The 22,025-nt window shown below is 32.7% G+C and overlaps 1 pseudogene; it reads left to right on the top strand.

The window, feature by feature from the left end:
• The first annotated feature begins 6,206 nt into the window (after positions 1 to 6,206).
• Positions 6,207 to 6,572, top strand: LOC145060249 (nuclear transcription factor Y subunit C-3 pseudogene; annotated as a pseudogene).
• The last annotated feature ends 15,453 nt before the right edge of the window (positions 6,573 to 22,025 follow it).

Genomic DNA, 22,025 nt, shown 5'->3' with positions numbered 1-22,025 from the left:
GCTTTAGACCTCCATTAGAACTCTTCTAGGGCTAGTTTGATGCTTTTTCCAAGACCATCTTCTTAGATCGAAGAACAACTCGCCGAGTTGTTCATATGACTCGGTGAGTCGGATGCAGATTGTTTGAGTTTTTGAATCGAGAGGGTACTCGTCGAGTCGATGCCATGCTCAACGAGTAGCCACGAGTAGGGTTGAGAAGTAAGGCTAGGGACTCGGCGAGTTGGCGGCCCAACTCGGCGAGTCAGGTCAACTGTAGGTTGACTTTGACCAAGAGAGTTGACTTTGACCAGGGGTAAAAGAGTCATTTTACCCAATGCAGTGATTAGCATCTGATTGAGTGTGTTATGGAATTATAGCCGAGGAGATACCGGAGCAGCAGTAGTTAGTTTCCAGAGCCATACACACAGCAGCCAGTTCACGAGGTGAGTTTCCTTCCAGTAGGAATGGGTCTAAGGCCACAATGTCGGCTCGTTCAGTTAGCAGTAGTTTTTGGGCTTCGGTCCAATGCAGTAGTTAGTATGTTTGACGCCTCCGTGCTCAGACAGGAGTTATGTGCTAATTGATATGTGATGCTATGATCAGTCAGCTTCGGATTTCGGTCCGATGTAGGGGACAAGGTCCCAGTCAGTTAGCTTCGGACTTCGGTCCGATATAGGGGACAAGGTCCCAGTCAGTTAGCTTCGGACTTCAGTCCGATGTAGGGGACAAGGTCCCAGTCAATTAGCTTCGGAATTCGGTCCGATGTAGGGGACAAGGTCCCAGTCAGTTAGCTTCGGACTTCGATCCGATGTAGGGGACAAGGTCCCAGTCAGTCAGCTTCGGACTTCGGTCCGATGTAGGGGACAAGGTCCCAGTCAGTCAGCTTCGGACTTCGGTCCGATGTAGGGGACAAGTTCCCAGTCAGTCAGCTTCGGACTTCGGTCCGATGGAGGGGGCAAGGCCCCAGTATGTGCTTTATATGTTATTGCATGGTATGTGGTAGTTTGGGGGGAGCTCACTAAGCTTCGTGCTTACAGTTTCAGTTTTGGTTTCAGGTACTTCTGCAAGCAAAGGGAAGAGCTCGGGATGATGGCATCGCACACACCACAGCTTTAGTTTTGTCCTGGGAGTTGATTCAGTTTTGATATGTTTGGATACAGTTGTGATACATCTTTCTCACAGTATTTTATTATGGATTTTGAACATGCAGCGTATGGTTTTTATTATGTGATACTCAGTTACATGGTTTTGTTATAATAAAAATCGAAATTTTTGGGTAGTATTTTTGGGTCGTTTCATCTCCCCTAAAGGTGTTAGGGACGACAAGTCGTCCCAATTGGGTCACCGCAAATACCTCATAGTTAATACTCAAAAGTCGTCCCTAAAAGCATCACCCCTAATACGTGTCGTCGCTAATACGAGTTGTCGTCTCTAAAGGTGGTGTCCCTAATAATATTCTGGCAACCGGCCAGTATTATTCCAGTAAAATATTCCGGCGGCATGTGTCGTCACTAATGCTGAAGATCGTCCCTAAAGGTGTCGTCACTAATGCTTGTTATTTTTGGATAAAATTTATATTTTATATTAGTTTATATTATAAAAATACATAATTTATAAAATTATAAAACTTATAATTTAAAAATCTGCATTACATAAAACATCAAATAACATAGAGAAAGTATGTCACATTAACATCATCTAAATCCATAATAGTAGGGATGGCAAAATTGTATCATGGAAAACCAACCAACATGTTACCAACCGAACCAAGAAAGTTGGTAGCCAACATCCTTGGTCAGTAGTACCGTACCAATTAAGCAATCTTGGTACGGTAATGGTACAAAAATTTGAATATCATGGTAATACCGTACCAACCAATTCATTATATACACACACACACACGAAGTCTTACATATATTTCAATTAACAAGTGTGTTTAGTTTTTGCAGTTTTAAGAATATTAGTTACTATCACGTTAAAACACAAAATTAAAATGTTACTTTAGCTTTATTTCAATAGAATTCTTTTGTAAACTAAAAGAGCTATGAAACTAATTTGTTTATTAAACTAATTTATTTACTAAATGTCAAAATTATCCGATGTCTTTGTTAAATCTTACAATAAAAGATTAAAAGTTGGTATATACCATTACCAATTTGTACCAATCAAAATTGTTGGTAGCCAAACATATTGGTACCAAGTATACTTGGTACGATTCTGGTAGAAAATTTTGTATACCAACTATAATTAGTACGGTACACGGTTTAGAGAAAAAAGAATCGGTACCGTTCCAATTCCACCCCTACATAATAACATCATCCATATCATAAAACAATATATATTAATCGTTGTCCCCATCATCGTTTTCCTCGTTGTTGTTGGTCGCATTGTTAACTTGTTTCCTAAATGAGCGGATACTATCTCCAAGTGCAGTCACAAACGTCGGGTTTTGGAGAAAAGCGTTAACATTCACATTCTACAAAGTAATAATATAATTTAAAATATATCATACTATAAGAACAAATTATTATTACTTAACAATTAAGTCACAAACACATGAAGTCCTTAACAATTTAACAAACTAGCAAATTCATAACAATTTAACAAACTAACAAACTAACAAGCTACCAAACTATCAAACAACAAAATTCACAACAAATTAATAAGTATCTGTGTTGGTTGCGGTGTTTGTGATTGTGACTGCCACTAGGTAGGAGCACTTGTACCCGCTACGGAAGGCTTAGGCCCGATGCCTCTCACATGTCTCCTTCAAGCACCTAACACCTTCTCAAATAAGGCTATCCAATCAATGGAGTTCGGATCACCACCGGAGTCGGCTATGTGCTGAGTTTGTAAAGCAACCTCAGCAACTAAAGCATTCTGCATTTCACGAAGATTGTCAATATACTTCAAAACAAACGCAAAAAAAATAATAATAAATAAAAAATAAAAAAAATAAAACAATATTCTACTTCATTTTTAAGTAATAATAACTTACATATTATTCTTCAACTAACGGGTCAGTGAATTCCCCTTGTTTATTGATATGTGCACGGTGAAATACTTCTAGTTTATTCAAATTTTGTTTAACATTAAAAAAATATGTTATACTAAAATAAACATTACAAAATATGTTATAACTAAATAAACATTAATGTAACTTATATTTTTGAAAGAAGCACTACCATAGTTGCCCGTCCCTTCATGATTCTTAACTACTTACTTCTTCCGGCATTCTTTGTTTACACTGGATCGTTTACAATGTGTATCAGTTAAGAAGTGGTCAATAGTAGCACTCCAACGCGCTGAATCCATACCCACGGGGGGTCGAGCCCTTGCTGCCTCCGCACCCTCTAGCATATCTATAAATTTACCTTTTGCAATATTTTTGCAGCCTCTATACCGCTGACATATTCGATGGTTCCGAGATGCCCATAAAATTCTAGCATCGGGATCATTTGAAATGGCTTGAAAATCAAAATATGTCTACAAAAAATATAGAAGTTAAAAATAAATCAAAATTAAACATGTTAAATATAACTTTATAAATAATTACCGAAAGATATGTAAACATACCATTTCGATCGGCTTCTGGAACTTCTTTCCAGGTGTTCTTATCCAAAGCTATGTCGAGCCAGATATAACTTACAACCTCCCGAATGAAGCATTCATATACATCCTCAATTGACACAAAAGTATTCCTGTCAAATATTATTTTTAGAGGTTGTCTGCCGTTTGCTTCATATAGCCGATGCATTTTCTTGTTTACTGTCATGCCTCTTCGTCTGGGAGTTACAACTGCAAAAAAAATATTAATAAATTTAAAGATAGTTTTTTATATACATACAATATGAAATACAATGAATTAGAATAAATCTTAATTACCATCAATCTGGTAAACACAAAAATCTACATCGAATGGATGTGGTGGCTCGTCACCACCATCACATCCATGGCCCATCACATCAGCCATGAGATGAACCAATGCAACCCAAAAAAATGACACAAATGTAGTGGCGGGTCTAGAAAAAAGATAGGGTATGCAATGTTTACACGAATTATTACTATCATGATATTTAGGTCAAAAGTCAACAAAAACATATAATAAATTAAGAAATGTCATAATATTGTTAACAATGTAAAAAATATGACAAAATATAATATTCTTAAAAGTAAAAATGAAAAATCACAATTGGCAATTACTATATATAAATTTTGATTAATTTGACAATCCAAAACATAAAAAACAAAATAACTATCCTACAATTTATAATTAATTTGTACCTCCATGATGTTTTTATTAAATTAACAGGTTATATACAATTAACAAGCCAAGCTAGAAAAAAAAAAGTTAAATTATAAAAAAATTGTATTGTAATTTATAGATAATAAAAATAATTACATTACAAATATTGAGTAATATTATTAATGAAATCATAGAAGTTTAATAAAATTAACAAAAGATAAAAACACATAATCAAGCACATTCTTAAAACCAAATACACGTACTCACGACATATAACTTTGGATTATACTAAATTAACATATAATCAAACACATTTTCAATTACACATATATACACACATATATCAAATTCATGCATATATATATATATATATATATATATATGTATATATATATATATATATATATATATATATATATATATATATCAAATTCATATATACATATATACACACATATATCAAATTAATACACATATATATCAAATTCATACATACATAGAGTATACTAATGCACCTGTGGTTATGGTTGTGGTTGTGGTTATGGTTGTAGAACTAGAATTGAAAACGATGGAGATGGCGGCAGTGGCGGTTGGGAATTCACCGGAGACAGGCAGCAGTGGCGGTGCTTGGTGGTTGTAATGGGCCGGAAATCTCCTTAAGACCACCAAAAGCAGTAAAATTAGCAAAAGAGAGAGAGAGAGAGAGAGAAATGGAAACAAAAACAAAAAACGGTGGAAATCAGATAGGAAAACAAACCTTTGTCGGTGGAGAAGTACGTCGGAAACTCAGAACGTCACCGGTGGACAGGTACACCTGTGAGGAGCTGGAAATCACTCTGGTTGAAGAAGTGGGGTGCACCGGTGGTTAATAGTCAATGGAAGATTCAAAATGAGTCTCCAGTTACCGGAAAAGCGTTGAAATCGCCGGAAGAACGAGAGAGAAATGGAGTGGAGATGGTACCTGATTTGCGATCTGCTACCTGAAGGGGAACAAAAAGGTCACCCTTTAGGGGTGACGCCTTTAGCGACGTCATTTTAACCATTAGCGGCAACATGTTGGAGGGAAAACATGCGCCAATTTTTTCGTTAACCTCATCCGTTTGATCAAGATGTAATCGTAGGGCCAGAACTTGATCCGGAGGCATTCACACGGATCGTCGGTACCACCCTTTAGAGACGACGCTATTAGCGGCGATAGGGACCTTTAGCGACGACAAAAACACGAATTGTCGAATATCGTCCCTAAAAGTACCCGTCGTCTCTAATGGTGGCGCCCCTAAAAGTTATATTTCTTGTTGTGAAGGTGATGTGCGCTTCCAAAATTCCCCAAAAATTTGGGTATTTTCTTTCTAATTATCACAAAAAACTAGTGTTAAACTAGTTTTGGATTATTTCCAAAAGTTTAATACGTCAAAAAGATTTCCCTTTTTCAATTTGAATATGTTCGAAAGTAATCATTAATCCCCAAGGATACGTGAAAATACGTTCTTTCTCGATATTTCTATCTCTCACAATTGGAATTCAACAAAATAAGAAAAATAAAATAATATTCCAACAAAATAGTAATATGATAAAAAAAACGAGTAGTGATTAAATTGATTCGGTTTAGTGACACAGCCGGCCAAGACTATAAGTCTATAAGCATGCAAGTTGGCGAACCCGGCCGGCAACTCTCAAACCCTACTTTTTAATAATAGTTTTTCCATATATTAATTGTATATATAAATAACAAAACTTTGGTATATAATCTCATAATATAATCTTTCATCATATCATCTTTTCCTCTCGTCAAATTTTCTAATATATTATTTTAATTTCCACTTTGATCATATGTGTTTGGTTTGTTCATAAACTAATCTCGACAATCATAACCTTAGACACAAAAGCAAGAAACCCTTATACAATAAATCATTCGCCATCTCTATTGATTCATCTAAACAAGATCTTATTTCGTATTTACCATTGAGCCATTTTGTTTGAGATGAGGCAAGCTGGTGCATATTCTGGGATTTTATCAGGAGGAGGGATATCAGGGCGAACTGGGCCCCATTTGTTGCCATTAGCAAGAATCAAGAAGATCATGAAGAAATCAAGTGTAGACGTGAAGATGATTTCAGGAGAGGCGCCACTTGTGTTTTCAAAAGCTTGTGAGCTTTTCATCGAAGAATTGACTAAAAGATCTTGGAATATGACCATTCAAGGAAAGAGAAGAACCCTACACAAAGAAGATGTTGCATCTGCGGTGATGACCACTGATGTGTTTGATTTTCTTATCGATCTTGTTCATCCTAATGCTTCTGATGATGTCGATTTGGATGAAGAACATGACCTTGAAAAGAAGCAATAGAAGGTGATCATGACTCAGTTTGACTTGTGATCAGGTGATTAATTAAGTCTTAATTATTAATTACTTAAGATAAAGCTCGTAAGTTTATACTTCTATATGCTCAGTGAATAACTATATATATTACGTAAATGGATGGGTGGTATACGTTGCATCCCCTTGTTTTGGTTTCTTGTAAATGAAATGTGTCGATATGACTTACTATAAAAGAAAAGAGAGTTATTTTCCTTTTCTTCTTTTTTCTTAGTCATGACACATTGTAATATTGTTTTAGGCTAGACGGAAAGGGTGCGGGAAAGGGGTGAGGGAAGCTTCCCTCACTCCTGCACACCACTCCGTGGGTGAGGGAAAGAAACACGGGAAAAGAAGTGGGGTAGGGGGTGCCGCACTCTCTCTCCTCATGCTATTGGCCAGTTTTTTTTTCTTTTTATCTTTTTTAATATTTATAAAATTATATACCTACTACAAAAATATAAAAAATATATCAAAGTTTATGGTTTTTAATTCCCTACAAAATAAGTATAATATATGTATGAAATATATTAAAAAAAAGTGAGAAAAGGGCTTCCCACCCATTCCTTGGCTTTTAGGTGAGGGAAAAAAAAATGAAGGAAATAGGGGTATGGCCCACCAAAAATGAGGGAAGAGTCCCTCCCACACCCTCCGGTCTAATGATATTATATATAGATATATCATATATTGATATAAAATAGTAAGGATGTAATAATTATTTGTTATAATTATATTTTATTTGCAAAGAGAAATAAAATATAATGTTGTATAGTTTCAATATTAATTAATTAATTTAAAATGGTGCAATGACTGATTTTAATCCAGCTTATAGAACGGATAATTTATTTAATTTAAAAATAAAAATAAAAATAAAAATAAGAAAAAGCTAACACTAAATCAATGACTTATTTTAATCCAGCTTATAGAACGGATAATTTATTTAATTAAAAAAAATAAAAAAAATAAAAAATAAAAAAATAACTCTAAATCAATGAATTACTCAGGAAGATTTAATACGATCGATCATATTACAACAAAAACAAGCGATTATATAACAGTTTTTTCATAATTTCAATACTACATTCTCATATACTATTATTAAACTTACAAAATCTCCATACTACATTCTCATATACCATAATATCTACTCACAAAAAAATTTGTTCGATTTGATCATCAAGGTGAAAAACAAAAATTAAAAACTGGATTTTCACCAAATCCGTACTCATTTTGATGAACCTTAAGCGCATGTGATGGGGAGTGGCTTTTTCTTGTCACCTTTTCGCCATTGTTGTTATTGCAGGCATTCATTGATCCACCCTTGCTAGAAGCAGCAGCCTTCTTCTCCATTCGTCGTTTCACCATGTATTCTTCTGGGATAAACACGTCCATTTTTTGCTCTTAAAGCTTGACAAACTTGGAAATGTTGGTGAAGTTTAATTATGAAAAAATAAAATTTATTGCATGTGTAAGTGTTTAAAAAGGGAAAAGTGTCGTGGGATTCTATGGGTGCGGTATAAAGCATATAGTATAAACCCCATAGTTTGTTAACCAAAACAAGCAGCTGGTTGCATGGTGCCCGCATTTCGTATACATTGGGTTCCTGAATCTTGTTTTTGAAACTTTTGAGTAACTCCATGTTCAACGCAATTGTAAATTCTCTTTTTTGTTTTGGAATCTCCGGTGTTTAGTTTGATATATAATTTAGAAAGACTGATATTAGGTGTTTTCTATTCAAGATTGAAGGCAGAAAAATAGACTGTTTTCTTTTGGAATCTCCGGTTTTTCGATTTAGGGTTTTGGCCTCATAATATGGCCCGGGTCAATTGATCCCAAACTTTATTATTATTTTTTTCTTTTGGATTTTTCTTTTTAATTTATGAAATAGATTTCCAAATATAATTACAAAAGCTATATCATTACAGTAATAATTTAATTTTTGAACAAAATGATTAGGGTTGAGATCGATTGAGAACTCATAGTTTCACGAAAACTAAAAATGGAGCTTTGGATCAAAAATAATTCATTAAGGACATGATCGTCATCTTACCAATCTCATTTAATGTTTAATTTTTTATATTATTTAATATATTAATATCAATGTCTAAAAATTACATCATAAATCAAATTTTCATATTTTTTTAAAAATAATATTTTTTTTGTTTTTTTTAAGAAAAAATACAAATTTTTTAAATTTTTATAGAAAAAACAATAATTTTTGAAAAAAAAAATTGAAAAAAAAATATTTTTTAAAAAAAAAAAGTAAATTTTTTTCAAATTTTTCAAAAAAAATGCATTTTTTTTCAAAAAAATGCAATTTTTTTTAAAGAAAACTGCATTTTAAAAAAAAAAAAAAAAAAAAAAAAAAAAAAAACTGGAATTTTTTTAAAAAAATTGCATTTTTAAATAAAAAAACTGCAGGTTTTTTAAAGAAAGTTACATTTTTTTCAAAAAAAATTGTATTTAAAAAAAAAAAACTGCAAATGCATATATGTATATTTCTTATACTGTAATATTCGTAAAAAAATCACAACAAATCTCATTTTTATTAAATAATCTGTAAACATAAAAGAAAACTGTATTTTTTTCAAAAAAAAAAAAAAAAAAAACTAGAATTTTTTTTTAAAAAATTGCATTTTTAAATAAAAAACTGCAAGTTTTTTTAAAAAAGATACATTTTTTTCAAAAAAAAATTGTATTTAAATAAAAAACTACAAATGCATATATGTATATTTCTTATACTGTAATATTCGTAAAAAAATCACAACAAATCTCATTTTTATTAATTAATCTGTAAACATAATACTCCAAATATTTTATTCGATACAAAATAAAATATAAAAAATAAAAAATGCTACAAATTTCAAAACATTTTCATGTATTCATGTCAATATTTCCTTATTTTCTTCAATTTATCATTTTTCATCTTTTCAATATTCACCACAATTTCTTCCAAATCTACAAGAAAATTTTAAAAAAAAATGATTAATGCAAAAATACTCACAAAAATACATATGTGATTTTCATGTGATTAACATATGAATCACATGCGATTCACATATGAATCACATGCGATTCACATATGAATCACATGTGATTAGATGTGAATTACATGTAATTCATATGCGATTCACTTGTGATTTACATGTGAATCATATGTAATTCATATGTGATTTACAAGTGAATCACATTTAATTCATATGTGATTCGTTTGTGATTTACATGTGAATCACATGTAATTCATATGTGATTCACTTGTAATTTACATGTGATTCATATGTGATTTACATGTAATTCATATGTGATTTACATGTGAATTTGTGAATTACATGTGATTCACATGTTAATAACGTGTAATTCATATGTGAATTAAATATGATTCATCAAATACCAACTATGTTCTTATAATCTGTAGGTAGGTTTTGCTCCCATTGTAAAGTTATCAAACAGTTGTAATATAATGGGTAAATTCGACATTTTCATAATCAATGGAAATGTAGCTTCACTAGTAAAAGAACTTATACCTTGACAAAAAAAATGGTAGTTTTGTGTATTAAGTAGATAAATGGTTGGGCCACATGTAAGGGGACTTAAATATAATTTATAAAGCAGTTGTAGGAGAACATAAAACTTGTCCAAAAAAATCATAAAAAAAAAAACCTAAGAAATCTAAAATTAGTTGAGACCACAAACCTGGAATCCAAATTCATGAAGCATTACATTGACATCTGGCTTTGGCAGCATTTCCAGAATATCAAGAATAACCTACAAACGACTGATATGAATAAGGCTCTAAATAACAATCTTACAGCAACAACAAAACTCAAAAGGAGCATATATCTGGAACCAAAGTTATCAAATACTGGGAGCCTATATCATAATCATGTAATCAACTTGAAAACATAAACTTTGAAAGCTTAATCTGCACAATTCTCAAATTGACTACAGAGTGATTAACCTAATTTTGATATACGAATTCAAAATTTTATGCAATCATCCAACCAAACAACAACGAAGTAATTTGATTAATTGCTATAAAATGTTAATTAGCAGGATAAATTGAATCAATAGCAACTCATGTTACTAGCAGAATGAAGCTACAACTTAAAACAAATAACACAAATTCAGGAGAATTTTGATGCACAATTTCTCTGATTTACTCAAATTTAGGGCTTGATCCATGAAACTTAACGGATCATCATAATCTCTGTTCAATATTTCCAATTCAGCAGGAGATCTTTATGAATTAATAGTAATAGCAAATGAAAGCTAAGAGGAAATCTAAGATCATTGTGCAGATGTCTAGATGATCGATACCTGATTTAGTGCGAGGGCGACTGGTTTTGCAACGCCTAGGGTAGGGCAAACTACGTTCGATATGGAGTTGACCTCAATCAGACACGTTCGACTTTGATTGTTGGAAGAAAATGAAGATTAGAAACACACAACGAAATTACTTTCAACAGAACAACTTGATGTTGACCTCAATACGTTCAACTACCAAGCCCCAAACCAGATGAAATCAATTACGATGCCAACGATCCCAAGTAACCCGTTCGATTCCAAGCAAAGACTGAAGCTCCTTGGCGTCATTTCGGAGCCCTAACTGATCAATTAGGGCTTGACTCTTAGCTTCTTCTTTGTTTTTTATAACGGCTGAGGGAAATTAGCGATGTAGGCGGTGGTCTCTGATAATGACCTAGATGTAGTGCTGAAGATTCGACTCACCGGTGTCGGCTGTAGGGGAAGCGAAATCGCGACACCAGAATCGGAGAAGGTGAGGAGCGTTTGGGGAAGATCGAATGTTACGTCTCGAATAGTTTGGCGATTTTTTTTTCTTTTTAGTGATTTAACAAATGTAATAAACTAATAATATACTTGTTTCCAATAATACCCTTCAGTAATTTAATTGGTAAAACCCCCGCCTCTTTAGTTTTCTGATTATTTACAAAAACGTCACCTTCCATCTTGATCGTCCTTTATTTTTATCCAACATTCCACTTTTAGTTCTCGGGTTCTCGGGAAACTATGAGTTCTCAAATGATCATTCCCCTCTCTCTCGCTGTGTATATATATATATATATATATATATATATATATATATATATATATATATATATACACACACACACACACACACTAGGTTATAACCCGTGGAAACCACGGTCAGTATATTTAAAATTTTTATATAGATAATAAAATAACAAATTAAAAAAAAAAAAAAAAAAAAAAAAAAAAAAAAACAAGATATTGTTGATTGTAAGTACTTATGAATTAATTTGTTAAGAAAAAATAAACAAAATAATGTTATTTGGATATGATTTTGTATTTTCAAAATTTTTATTTGTTACCAAAAAAGAAAATAATGAAAATATAGAAAATTGTCACGTGTCAAAGACACATTCTAAAAAACTGACACGTGTCATTTTTAGGTTTTATTTATTAGAAGAGGTATATATATATATATATATATATATATATATATATATATATATATATATATATATTACATCCAAACTTTACTATTTGGATTGTGGTGACTTGGAAATATGTGATCGATAACCCATATTGACTCATGTTTAAATCTTGATACTACTCACTCATTGTGGCCCTCAATGAGATAGCCATTATACCCCTCAATTTTTCAGACGGAATATAAATTTTTTTGGTGTAGTGCAATCTTTTCGGTGTGCTATCCCGAAAATTTACGTGTAGTTGTGTACTACCAGTAACATTTTATTCTGGCTTCGCCACTACATGAAGGTTCGCATGCAGTGACTCCAGAACATCATAGCCTAAGGTTTGCAACAGGAGATTCGTAGGTACGTGAAAGCTAGTCCGGAACCCTCGTTATGAATGTTTCATTTCCTAAAAATGCTTTGTGATCGATGAACTTGTCACAAAATTTCGATTCAATATGTTATATATATATATATATATATATATATATATATATATATATATATATATATATATATATATATATTATAAAGCATATTACACTTCTCTTGAATTTTAAGAGGTACATGTTTAATAACTTAATGTACAAAGTAGTTATGCACAAATCACTTATTTTTTTTTATTAATAAAAATAATTATGATAAAGAATAATCAACGAAAACATTTAAGGAAGGAAACATCAATTAAATTTTGTTTCTTTTTAACATGGATCTTAAATTATATTAAAAAGTCAACCATCAAAATTGTAGAAGTAGACTAAAAAGTAAAAAAGCTGAGATATGTTATCGTTTCACATTCTTGTCACTTGATTCACTACACTTCACGATTTCACGTTCTTTTAACATATTTCAGCTTCGGTTTTAGTTTTTTAATTTATTTTTCTTTCTTTATTCATCTTTGAAATCGATACTTCATAGGAATGATTTCTTGTAGATTTCGAAGGGTGTTTTTGGTTTTAGTGGTGTGATTATCACATCATGATGGGTCTCTATATCCTTGATTTTCTATTAGTTGTTTCTATCATGACTAAACATTTTTTTTATTCATGATTTTCCATATATCTACACATTAAAAAATTGTGCATTTGTATTCTTGAATTTCTATATATCAATGTATATATTAGATTTGTATATGGTGGGCATATTCTCTTCTCTTGAATGAATTTTAAAGAAAACTTGAAGTGGATTTTTAATAAACTGCATGACGATTAAAACAATAGATATTATCTATTATATTCTCCAAAGTATTATTGGAGAGCTATTAAGTGTCATTCATCCATCCAACTTTTTGATGGGTTGGTCGGTTCAAGCTCCTCAAGAACAAGGATTTTTTTTTCTCACTTTTAATTATTCTTGGTTGTTACATTTAAGTCTATGTATTTTTTTGAAAACTTATTTTTTTTTCAGGTTGCTCAATATCAAGAATATGTGTCCCACAAAACTTATTTCGGTTTATCTCTTTTTATAAATAAGAAAAATTAATTTTCATAATTCTCACACAACTTTTTCATATCTTGGTTCGTTTCAAGTTCTCACGGTTCCTTTTTAGGTGTATGATGAATGAAGAAAGTGACATGTTTTGAGTTTTGGTTTCTTTGTTTTTGTATTTTTGGTCAAGAATACAGGAGTTGCTTGTGATTTTACCACCGATAGAGAGGTAATAAACTATAGTCTATTTTCAACCCTAATTTTTAATCTTCTTTGTTGGTTCTATTTATGACTTTCATGTTTTATTAATTTCAAATAATTTAACCATTTGTGTACGAAAACTTCCTTGTCCAACTTAGCTGTAAAATTTCACCACCTAATTTATAAAATTTGTATTTTGTTGAATGTTAATTTGAAAATCTCATATAGATTGTGCATGGTGCAAGACTGAGTTGTTCAGCTACTAAATGTTATATCATTTCCACGTATGGTTAATTATTAGCTTACATTGATCATCTTTTCCACATAACATTACATAAAGTATTTTTCATATCCTATGTGAAAACCTAAAATAGATAAATATGTTTTTTAAAGAATTTTTATTTGTGTTGGTTATGTTGTCAAAAGTGTAAATTCAATATAGCGAACTACATATTTCACAATAAAATTCATATGGCAGAAAATAAAGAATGTATGGATAAGAAAATTTGTGCCCCAATTTAAAGTGGTTTAGACTTGATGAAAATCAGTTTTCAAACCATCTCGAGTGGTTTTTACCTCTAGATAACAAATTTACTTATGACCGGTTTGTTAAGTAGTACACGACAAAATAAGATGCATTATGCTTAGTGTGTAATCGACTACTGGTAATTGGACAAAAATGCATTCTCTTTTGTTCCGCCCTTTTCTTTCTATCTATCATAGCTCCAAGAGATATGAGTTCTCTCCTCATCCGTACTATTGAAAATAGTCCAAGATAAATTGTCAAACATGAAACTTTCAAAACATTCTCTGAAAAAGCTTCGATTTTGGATTTTTATTTTATAATTAATTTCAATCATCTTCTTAAGACTCGACGTGGAAAAGCGATTTACATTATCTCAGCTATGGCAAAGATCTTTGTCCAAAGGTTAGGCATTGAATTTTTCTAATGTACCGGCCAAAAAATTTGTAGTCATTGAAACCGTCAAATAACATTTTCTAAAAAAACATTCGTCGAAACTGTAATAATTGTCGCCGCCACTTTGCGGGGGTGCACACCTAGTGTGTGTGTGTGTGTGTGTGTGTGTATATATGTGTGTGTGGGGGGGGGGGGGGGAATGAATATACCTTTAAAGGTATATAATGTTCTTAAACTTTAACCTTTAATTTGATTTACTTTCAAGATTTTTGCAAATTCATTATTATATTCCTCTTACATCACATCTTTCTGTCAAATACTTACCAGACTATATATATTGTGGTTGAAAATGATAATTATGTAAGAGGAAGATAATGATGAAATTTATAAAAATCTTGGAAGTAAATCAACCTAGTAATTGAAGTTTAAGTAGTTTGGATGATTACAATTCATATATAATACAAAACGACGTAGTATGGTGAGTTTTGATACCTAAGCTTACATACATTTAAGAGTATATACACTTTGCCATATATATATATATATATATATATATATATATATATATATATATATATATATATATATATATATAAGAAAAATTCAAAAAAAATCAACATGCTATACACTTATACGTAAATGCTTAGAAACCCCATTTTTTGGTGTTTATTTAAAAATTATAGAAAAAACATCATAAATGGCCCCTGTGCTTTCCAAAAAACTGGCATATAGTCTCTAAGTTTAAAATATCTTCCAAATGGTCCTTGTGGTTTAAATTTTTTTAACAAACTGTCATTTTTTATAACTTCGTCAGCTTTTGGCCGTTAACTATTATTTGAATAAAATATTCGAATGGCATTTCTGTCATTTCATTACTACATGGACCATTTCTCTCTCTCTCTCTCTCATACAAACACACACTAACAACTTCCCAAATAAAGTGTTGATCTGGGATGTAACACACAGTTTTTAGAACGGACCGGTTTAAGGTTTCAATGAGTCAAAGGCATGGTATTTAGGTAAAACTAGGTGTCACGACGTGACCATAGAGAGACCACAATGTAACAAGTGATTAAATGAAAATTCCAAATTTAATTAAGCTCATGACATGAGACACAAGTGCTCACGCCAGGACCAGAGCTTAGACCCAGTAGGAGAGAGTTGTAACACCTAGTTTTGGATATTTCTTTTATCAGGATAGCGGGCCGTAAATGGATCGAGTAAAGGTCTTGGATTTCATGGGAATATAGCTTAGACCCTATCGGGTGATGACAATGTTTGGTTAAGTGTTTAAAGCTCTAGAATTACGTTTCGAAGAAAAGGGTAATATGGGAAAAGTTATATATCAGGCTTCTTGCATGGATTATGGATTTGGTTCGACATGTGTTAAGCCAAAGATAAGTAGATAGGATTGTGGTGCTCGTTAATACCTTTTTGTACATATAAAGAACGCTTATAACGAACGTCGAAAACGAAGTTAAACGAAGAAAGTTATGGATGTTTGAAGTTGAATTGGAAGTTGGCGGATTTGTCCTACGCATGGGTGTAGTTGCTACATAGTGCGTAGTCAAGCTACACAGGGTGTAGCTTGTTGAATGTGGATCGCGTTTCTAACGGGCTACGCATTGCGTAACTTAGGTTACGCAGGGCGTAATAGCGGCAGATCAAAACCCTAATATTTCGGTTTTGAGCCCTATTTAAGGGTTCTAACTCCTAGGAAACCCTCCCATGACCAGCGTCCATCACCGTAGATCACTCCTTGAGAAACCCTAGCATCCTCTTACTTGTTTTGAGCCTTGGCATCTTTTATGGGCTTATTTATCCATTGGAAAGTTAAATCTTGAAGAACAAGGTGTAACATCCCCAAAAAAATGGTCCTAAAATTTCATTTTGAAAATAGATAAAATAGTATTTCAAAATATTATCCAAACATCTCAAACGAAACCAATGTATCAAATGTCATAAAATAAGAGTAAAACATCAAATGCGGAATCCTAATGGTGTGTGCGATGCAGTCAACCTGGGCTCTTCCCTTTGCAATCGGAAGTACCTGAAACATAAACTGAAAATCGTAAGCACAAAGCTTAGTGAGTTCCCCAAACTAACCCATACAATACATAATAAATCACATAATAGGCCCCCACCCGACCTCGGGCCTCGCCCGACATCAAGCCCCGCCTGGCATCGAGCCCCGCTCGGTATACAGATTTGTCATTCTCAGGCCTCGCCTGTCACTGGGCCTCGCCTGCTATACACATGCAATCAATATCATATAATCATGCTAACACATGTAGAAATCATAATAATAGCATATGTTCCAGTCCTCATGACTCGCCTAGCATCGAGCCCCGTCCGGTATACATAGCAACACATAACACATGCAAGGGTCTTACAAACGCCTAACATCCTAACATATCAAAAAGGGCCAACATTGGTGCCTTAGACCCGCTAACTCAGGGAGGAAACTCACCTCAAATGTTGAATCTCACAGAAAGAAATCCCTAGTTGCTGCCCTGACGACTCCTCGAGCTATCTGTACAAAATAACATCCAATCAATACTTGGATCTCAATCAACATTCAATACTCTATACTTGGGGTAAAATGACCATTTTACCCCTGGTCTGATTTGATCCATGACTAAGGCCTAAATCCACAATATTAAAGGCCCAACACTAAACAATCTCCCAAAGCCCACTAGTGGCCCACTTATGGCCTAATTTTCCAAATTGGGCCCAAACCCCTCTAATAGGCCTTACCCTAAAGCCCAATCACATCCTTAGACCAAAGGCCTAATTTCAGATGGCTTACTAAGGCCCAAGGCGATAAGGTCCAAGAAATGGCCCAAACACCCAAGTATGTGAAGCCCACTTCTTACTGAGTACGCAGGGCGTACTCAGTTGTACGCAATGCGTACTCACTTGCTGGCTTGTACGTTGTGTGTACGGATTTGTACGCCCATCGTACTCCTCTATTAAGCCACTTTTGTCATTAATCACTTAATTCTTATACCAAAGGTCCAAACCACAAATTTGAGCCCTGAACAATGTCTAGACCCATAAAGTCACTGACTTGGTGAGTTTGCATGCCTCCAATGAACCCAAACTCAAAACATAACATTCTACTTCCATGAAAATAGCCCTAAATCATGCATAGATGGATTTCAACCTCAAAAATGACAACTTTATGACTCAATGACCCAAATAACACCAAGAATAGCAACTCTAAGCTTCAGAAACGATATGAACTCATAAGATATCATCAATGGGACTAAAAAGGTCCATATACCCAAACCAAAAGAGATCTAAGCTAATAAGCATCAAGTTCAAGACTTTATACCTCAAATAAGTGTCAAAAGATGATGAGATTATGGATCTATAAGCATTCATTCCACCAATGAAGCTTCGAGAATGGACACCTTCTTTCAAAGCACCAAGATACACCTCAAAATGGCCTTCTAGCTCCAAAAACACGGAAGGAGGAATTAGGGTTCGAATGTAGGGTAAGGAGGACAAGGAGGCTAGAGAAATTAGGGTTCCAAGTCCATAAAGATGCTTATATAATGGCCAACCCCTAAAATTAGGATTTTCACTAAACATAGTGTACGCCCCATGTACACATCCGGGACCCCGATCACACCCTCGCATGAGTACGCTAATCATACCACTAGGTACGCCCCGCGTACTCGCTTCAACACTTGTACACTAAGCGTGCCTCGTACACCCCGCGTACAACTCAAGGATCAAAATGGGACAATTTAAATATGCAAGGTTAAAAGGGGAACTCACCAAGATTCAAGCGTTACACAAGGTGTTTGTAAAGTGCATGAAAGAAGGATTCAAGTACAAATCCAATAAGGTTGCTTCATTTCTGGACCATTGTGAGTAAAAATCTTCAAACTTGTTCATTGGTTTCATAGATCTTGTTAATTGTCATATTTGTCACTTTTTTGTCCCTTTAGCTTGTGTTTTGGGAGTTGAGACAACTCCAACACCTTTTGAGCTATATGGAGCATTCTTGGGACTTGTTGGACTTGGAAAGTTGTGCCTTGGTGCTTGTTCTTTAAGCCATGGATGCGGTGTTAGCATTTTTTGTCATTGTAGTGCATAAAGTTTAGATCTTGCTTGATGGGAGTGTCTTAATGGGTAAAATTGGAAAATTTATCCATGAAGACATTGTAAAGGTCCATATTTGAAAGTTTGAGGGTTTGGATTTCTGCAGTAAGAGCTTAATAGAAGTTTTTGGGATCAGGAGCATTATGCATGATGTAATTTAATTACGCATGTCGTACTCTATGCAGGGCGTAGAGTTGTTACGCGTGGCGTAATCTAGATGATTGTTGACTTTTGACTTTTTGACCATTAACCGTTGACTTTGATCAAGTTTTACTTTATGGAAAATGGGGTAATTTGATTAGTATATTGTGGCCTGGTTTGTAGATTGGTAGATCTGTATTTGCTGATTATTGTATGATTACCTGTTAGATTGGTAGATCTGTATGATTACTTGTATTGCTGATTATTGTTTATTTATTACATATGTCGACATATTGGTGGTTGGGTTGAGGCGGGATGCCAACAAACCTCGGATGGTTGGGTTGAGGTGGTACCGCTTTGTACGGTATACCAACAAACCTGGGATGGTTGGGTTGAGGCAATATGCCAACAAACCCTGGATGGTTGGGTTAAGGCAATGGGCCAACAAACCCTATATGCATGTATTATAATTGTTATTGTATTATTGTGTGGAGTATTTTTGGGGGAACTCACTAAGATTTGACTTACAGTTGTGAATTTCAATGTTTCAAGTACTTTAGATGATCGGGGGAAGGCGAAGGCTTGATCGTACACATCATCCTATAGATTTTTTTTATGATTTTGAGAGATGTTTTGGATACTCTGATTTGTTATGATATTTTGGAAAACAATAGTTGAATGTTACATGGTTTTGGGATGTTACATTATTCACGACGGTGCAGTTAAGGAACAAGAAGAAGAAGATGGGGGTTGAAGTTTGACTTTTTTTTTCTTTTGAGAGAGAGATAGAGAGAGGGAGAGAGGGGGAGGGAGAGGGAGAGAGAGAGATAGAGAGAGAGAGAGAGAGAGAGAGAGAGGCTCTTTGAAAATTAAATAAGACAAAACATCATAAATGATCCATATGGTAGTGAAATGATGGAAATGCTCTCTGAATATTTTAATCAAATGATAGTTAATGGCCAAAACCTAACAGAATTAGCAAAAATGACCATTTATTAAAAGCTTTGAAACCATAGAAACCATCTAGAGGTTTTTTAAACTTAGGGAATGTATACCATATTTTTGGAAAGCACAAGGGATGTTTTTTCAAAATTATACATGGCTTAATATTACTATTTCATGCGAAATAACAAAATCAAAGTATATGGTTTTTTTCTTACATTTGACCCAATTAAAATGGAAGTAGGATGTTATAAAAAAAACAAAGTGTTTTATAATTTAATTAGCATTGGTCCAGTTTTACAGATGCAAAATCATTCCAATTCAAGTACATTAAACAAACAAAACGGAACCTATCATCAAAATAAAATGTATGTCTTGATTCTTATATGTGCATTCACCACATCTACATAATTAGTTTTTGTAGAGATCAGTTGGGTGACAACTATAACATGAAAAAAAAAAAAAAAAAAAAAAAAAAAAAAAAAAAAAAAAAAAAAAAAAAGAAAGGAATATGATGCAAAAGTTTGAAATCCCATACGCATAAACATAAATTAACTAGTTTTAATACACACAAAAGTAATATAGTGGTTTCTAAAATATGGAGTACAACTTTGAAAGATCACAATCAAATTGACTAAAAGTAATGAAAACTATGTAACTTTTATTTGTTTAAATTGTCGGTTTTCCTATTTACAACAATAAAAAAAGAGATTGTTCATTGTACGCATTTTTTCTTCATGGTATTGACAAATATGAAAAAAAATATAAATAAATAAATTTATAAGCATGTATAAAAGATACGTAATTGGCGGGTTAGACAGCCCACATTGTCACTCAATTGGCGGTGCCACTCCATCAACGGAGTCACTCCATTCATGGTACGGCCCTTACCCCAGTCACGCCCTCCATCAACCTCAACTTTATAAGTGTACACATCTTAGACTTATATATAATTATTATAAAATTAGGTGTTACATTATATATTACATGAGTTTATTTAAACAAAATAAATATAAAATTTTACAATTTGAAAAATTTTAATTTATAAAAAAAATAAGAAAAATTTTGAATTATTAAAATTAATGAGACTTAATTAGGGGTGTTGAACGGGTAATTTTTTCGGGTTTCGGGTAATTCGGGTTTTTCATGTTAGAAAAATTACCCGTTACCCTACCCAAACTAATTTCGGGTAATTCGGGTTTGGGTAATTCAGTTATTACCCGAAATATATAATTTTTTTTTTGAATTTCACCTGAAAATAAATTTAATAAAATAAATACGTCGTATTTTATTAGTCTTGTTTATATAAACAAACGAGACATAAACGAAGTTATTCAAGCTTTGAACATTGAAACTTTTTAGTCAATAATACATGAGATATCAAGTAATTTTTTAACAACTTAATCTAATCTAATAAGATGTTAAAAAAACAAATACCTAAAGATCTTAATTTAAAAGTTTAAAATGTTTAAGCTAAATGTAGCCATAAGTTTTGCCATGTTCTGAAGTTTTGTCAAGATAATGAGTTTGTTAGTTGCAATAAAAACTATAATCTAGAAAACAGTTAAGTTTTAAAGAACGTGATGATATATAAAATTATTTTTAATATTGTTAGTGTCGTATTGTTATAATAAATATATTTATGTTTTACAATAATGATAGTTAGTTTAAACGTGATCAAAAAATGTACCCTCTACAAAAAAAAAAAAGGAATTTTTTAAATAATTTGGGTAATTCGGGTATACCCGAAACCGAAAAAATGTACCCTTTACCCGACCTGAAAAAAAATCGGGTAACCCGATTACCCGGAAAAATTTACACGATACCCGAAAAAATCGGGCGGGTAATTCGGTTATCGGGTATTTTCGACAGGGCTAGCTTTAATGTATTAAATGCATTATATATATATATATATATATATATATATATATATATATATATATATATATATATATATATATATATATATATATAAACACTTTCTAATAAATATTTTATATATATATATTACCTTACATATTAAATGTGAAATTTTAATTTAATAAAATGAAAAATACAATAAAATGACAAGTGAAAAATAAAAAATCTAAAAATTCTAGAAAATATCATATGTCCAAATGAAGGAGAATATGACATATGGCAAAAAAACTTTCATTTATTATAATAAATACACATCAAGTATGTAGCTGTAGCAAATTCGTAGAAAGTTGAAAATATAAAGATGTAGAAGTAATTTATCAT

The sequence above is a fragment of the Lactuca serriola genome, chromosome 6 (genome assembly GCF_051521515.1).
Source record: "Lactuca serriola cultivar US96UC23 chromosome 6, Lser_US96UC23_V15, whole genome shotgun sequence".
Taxonomy (NCBI): domain Eukaryota; kingdom Viridiplantae; phylum Streptophyta; class Magnoliopsida; order Asterales; family Asteraceae; genus Lactuca; species Lactuca serriola.
This window is presented reverse-complemented; position numbering and strand designations above follow the sequence as displayed.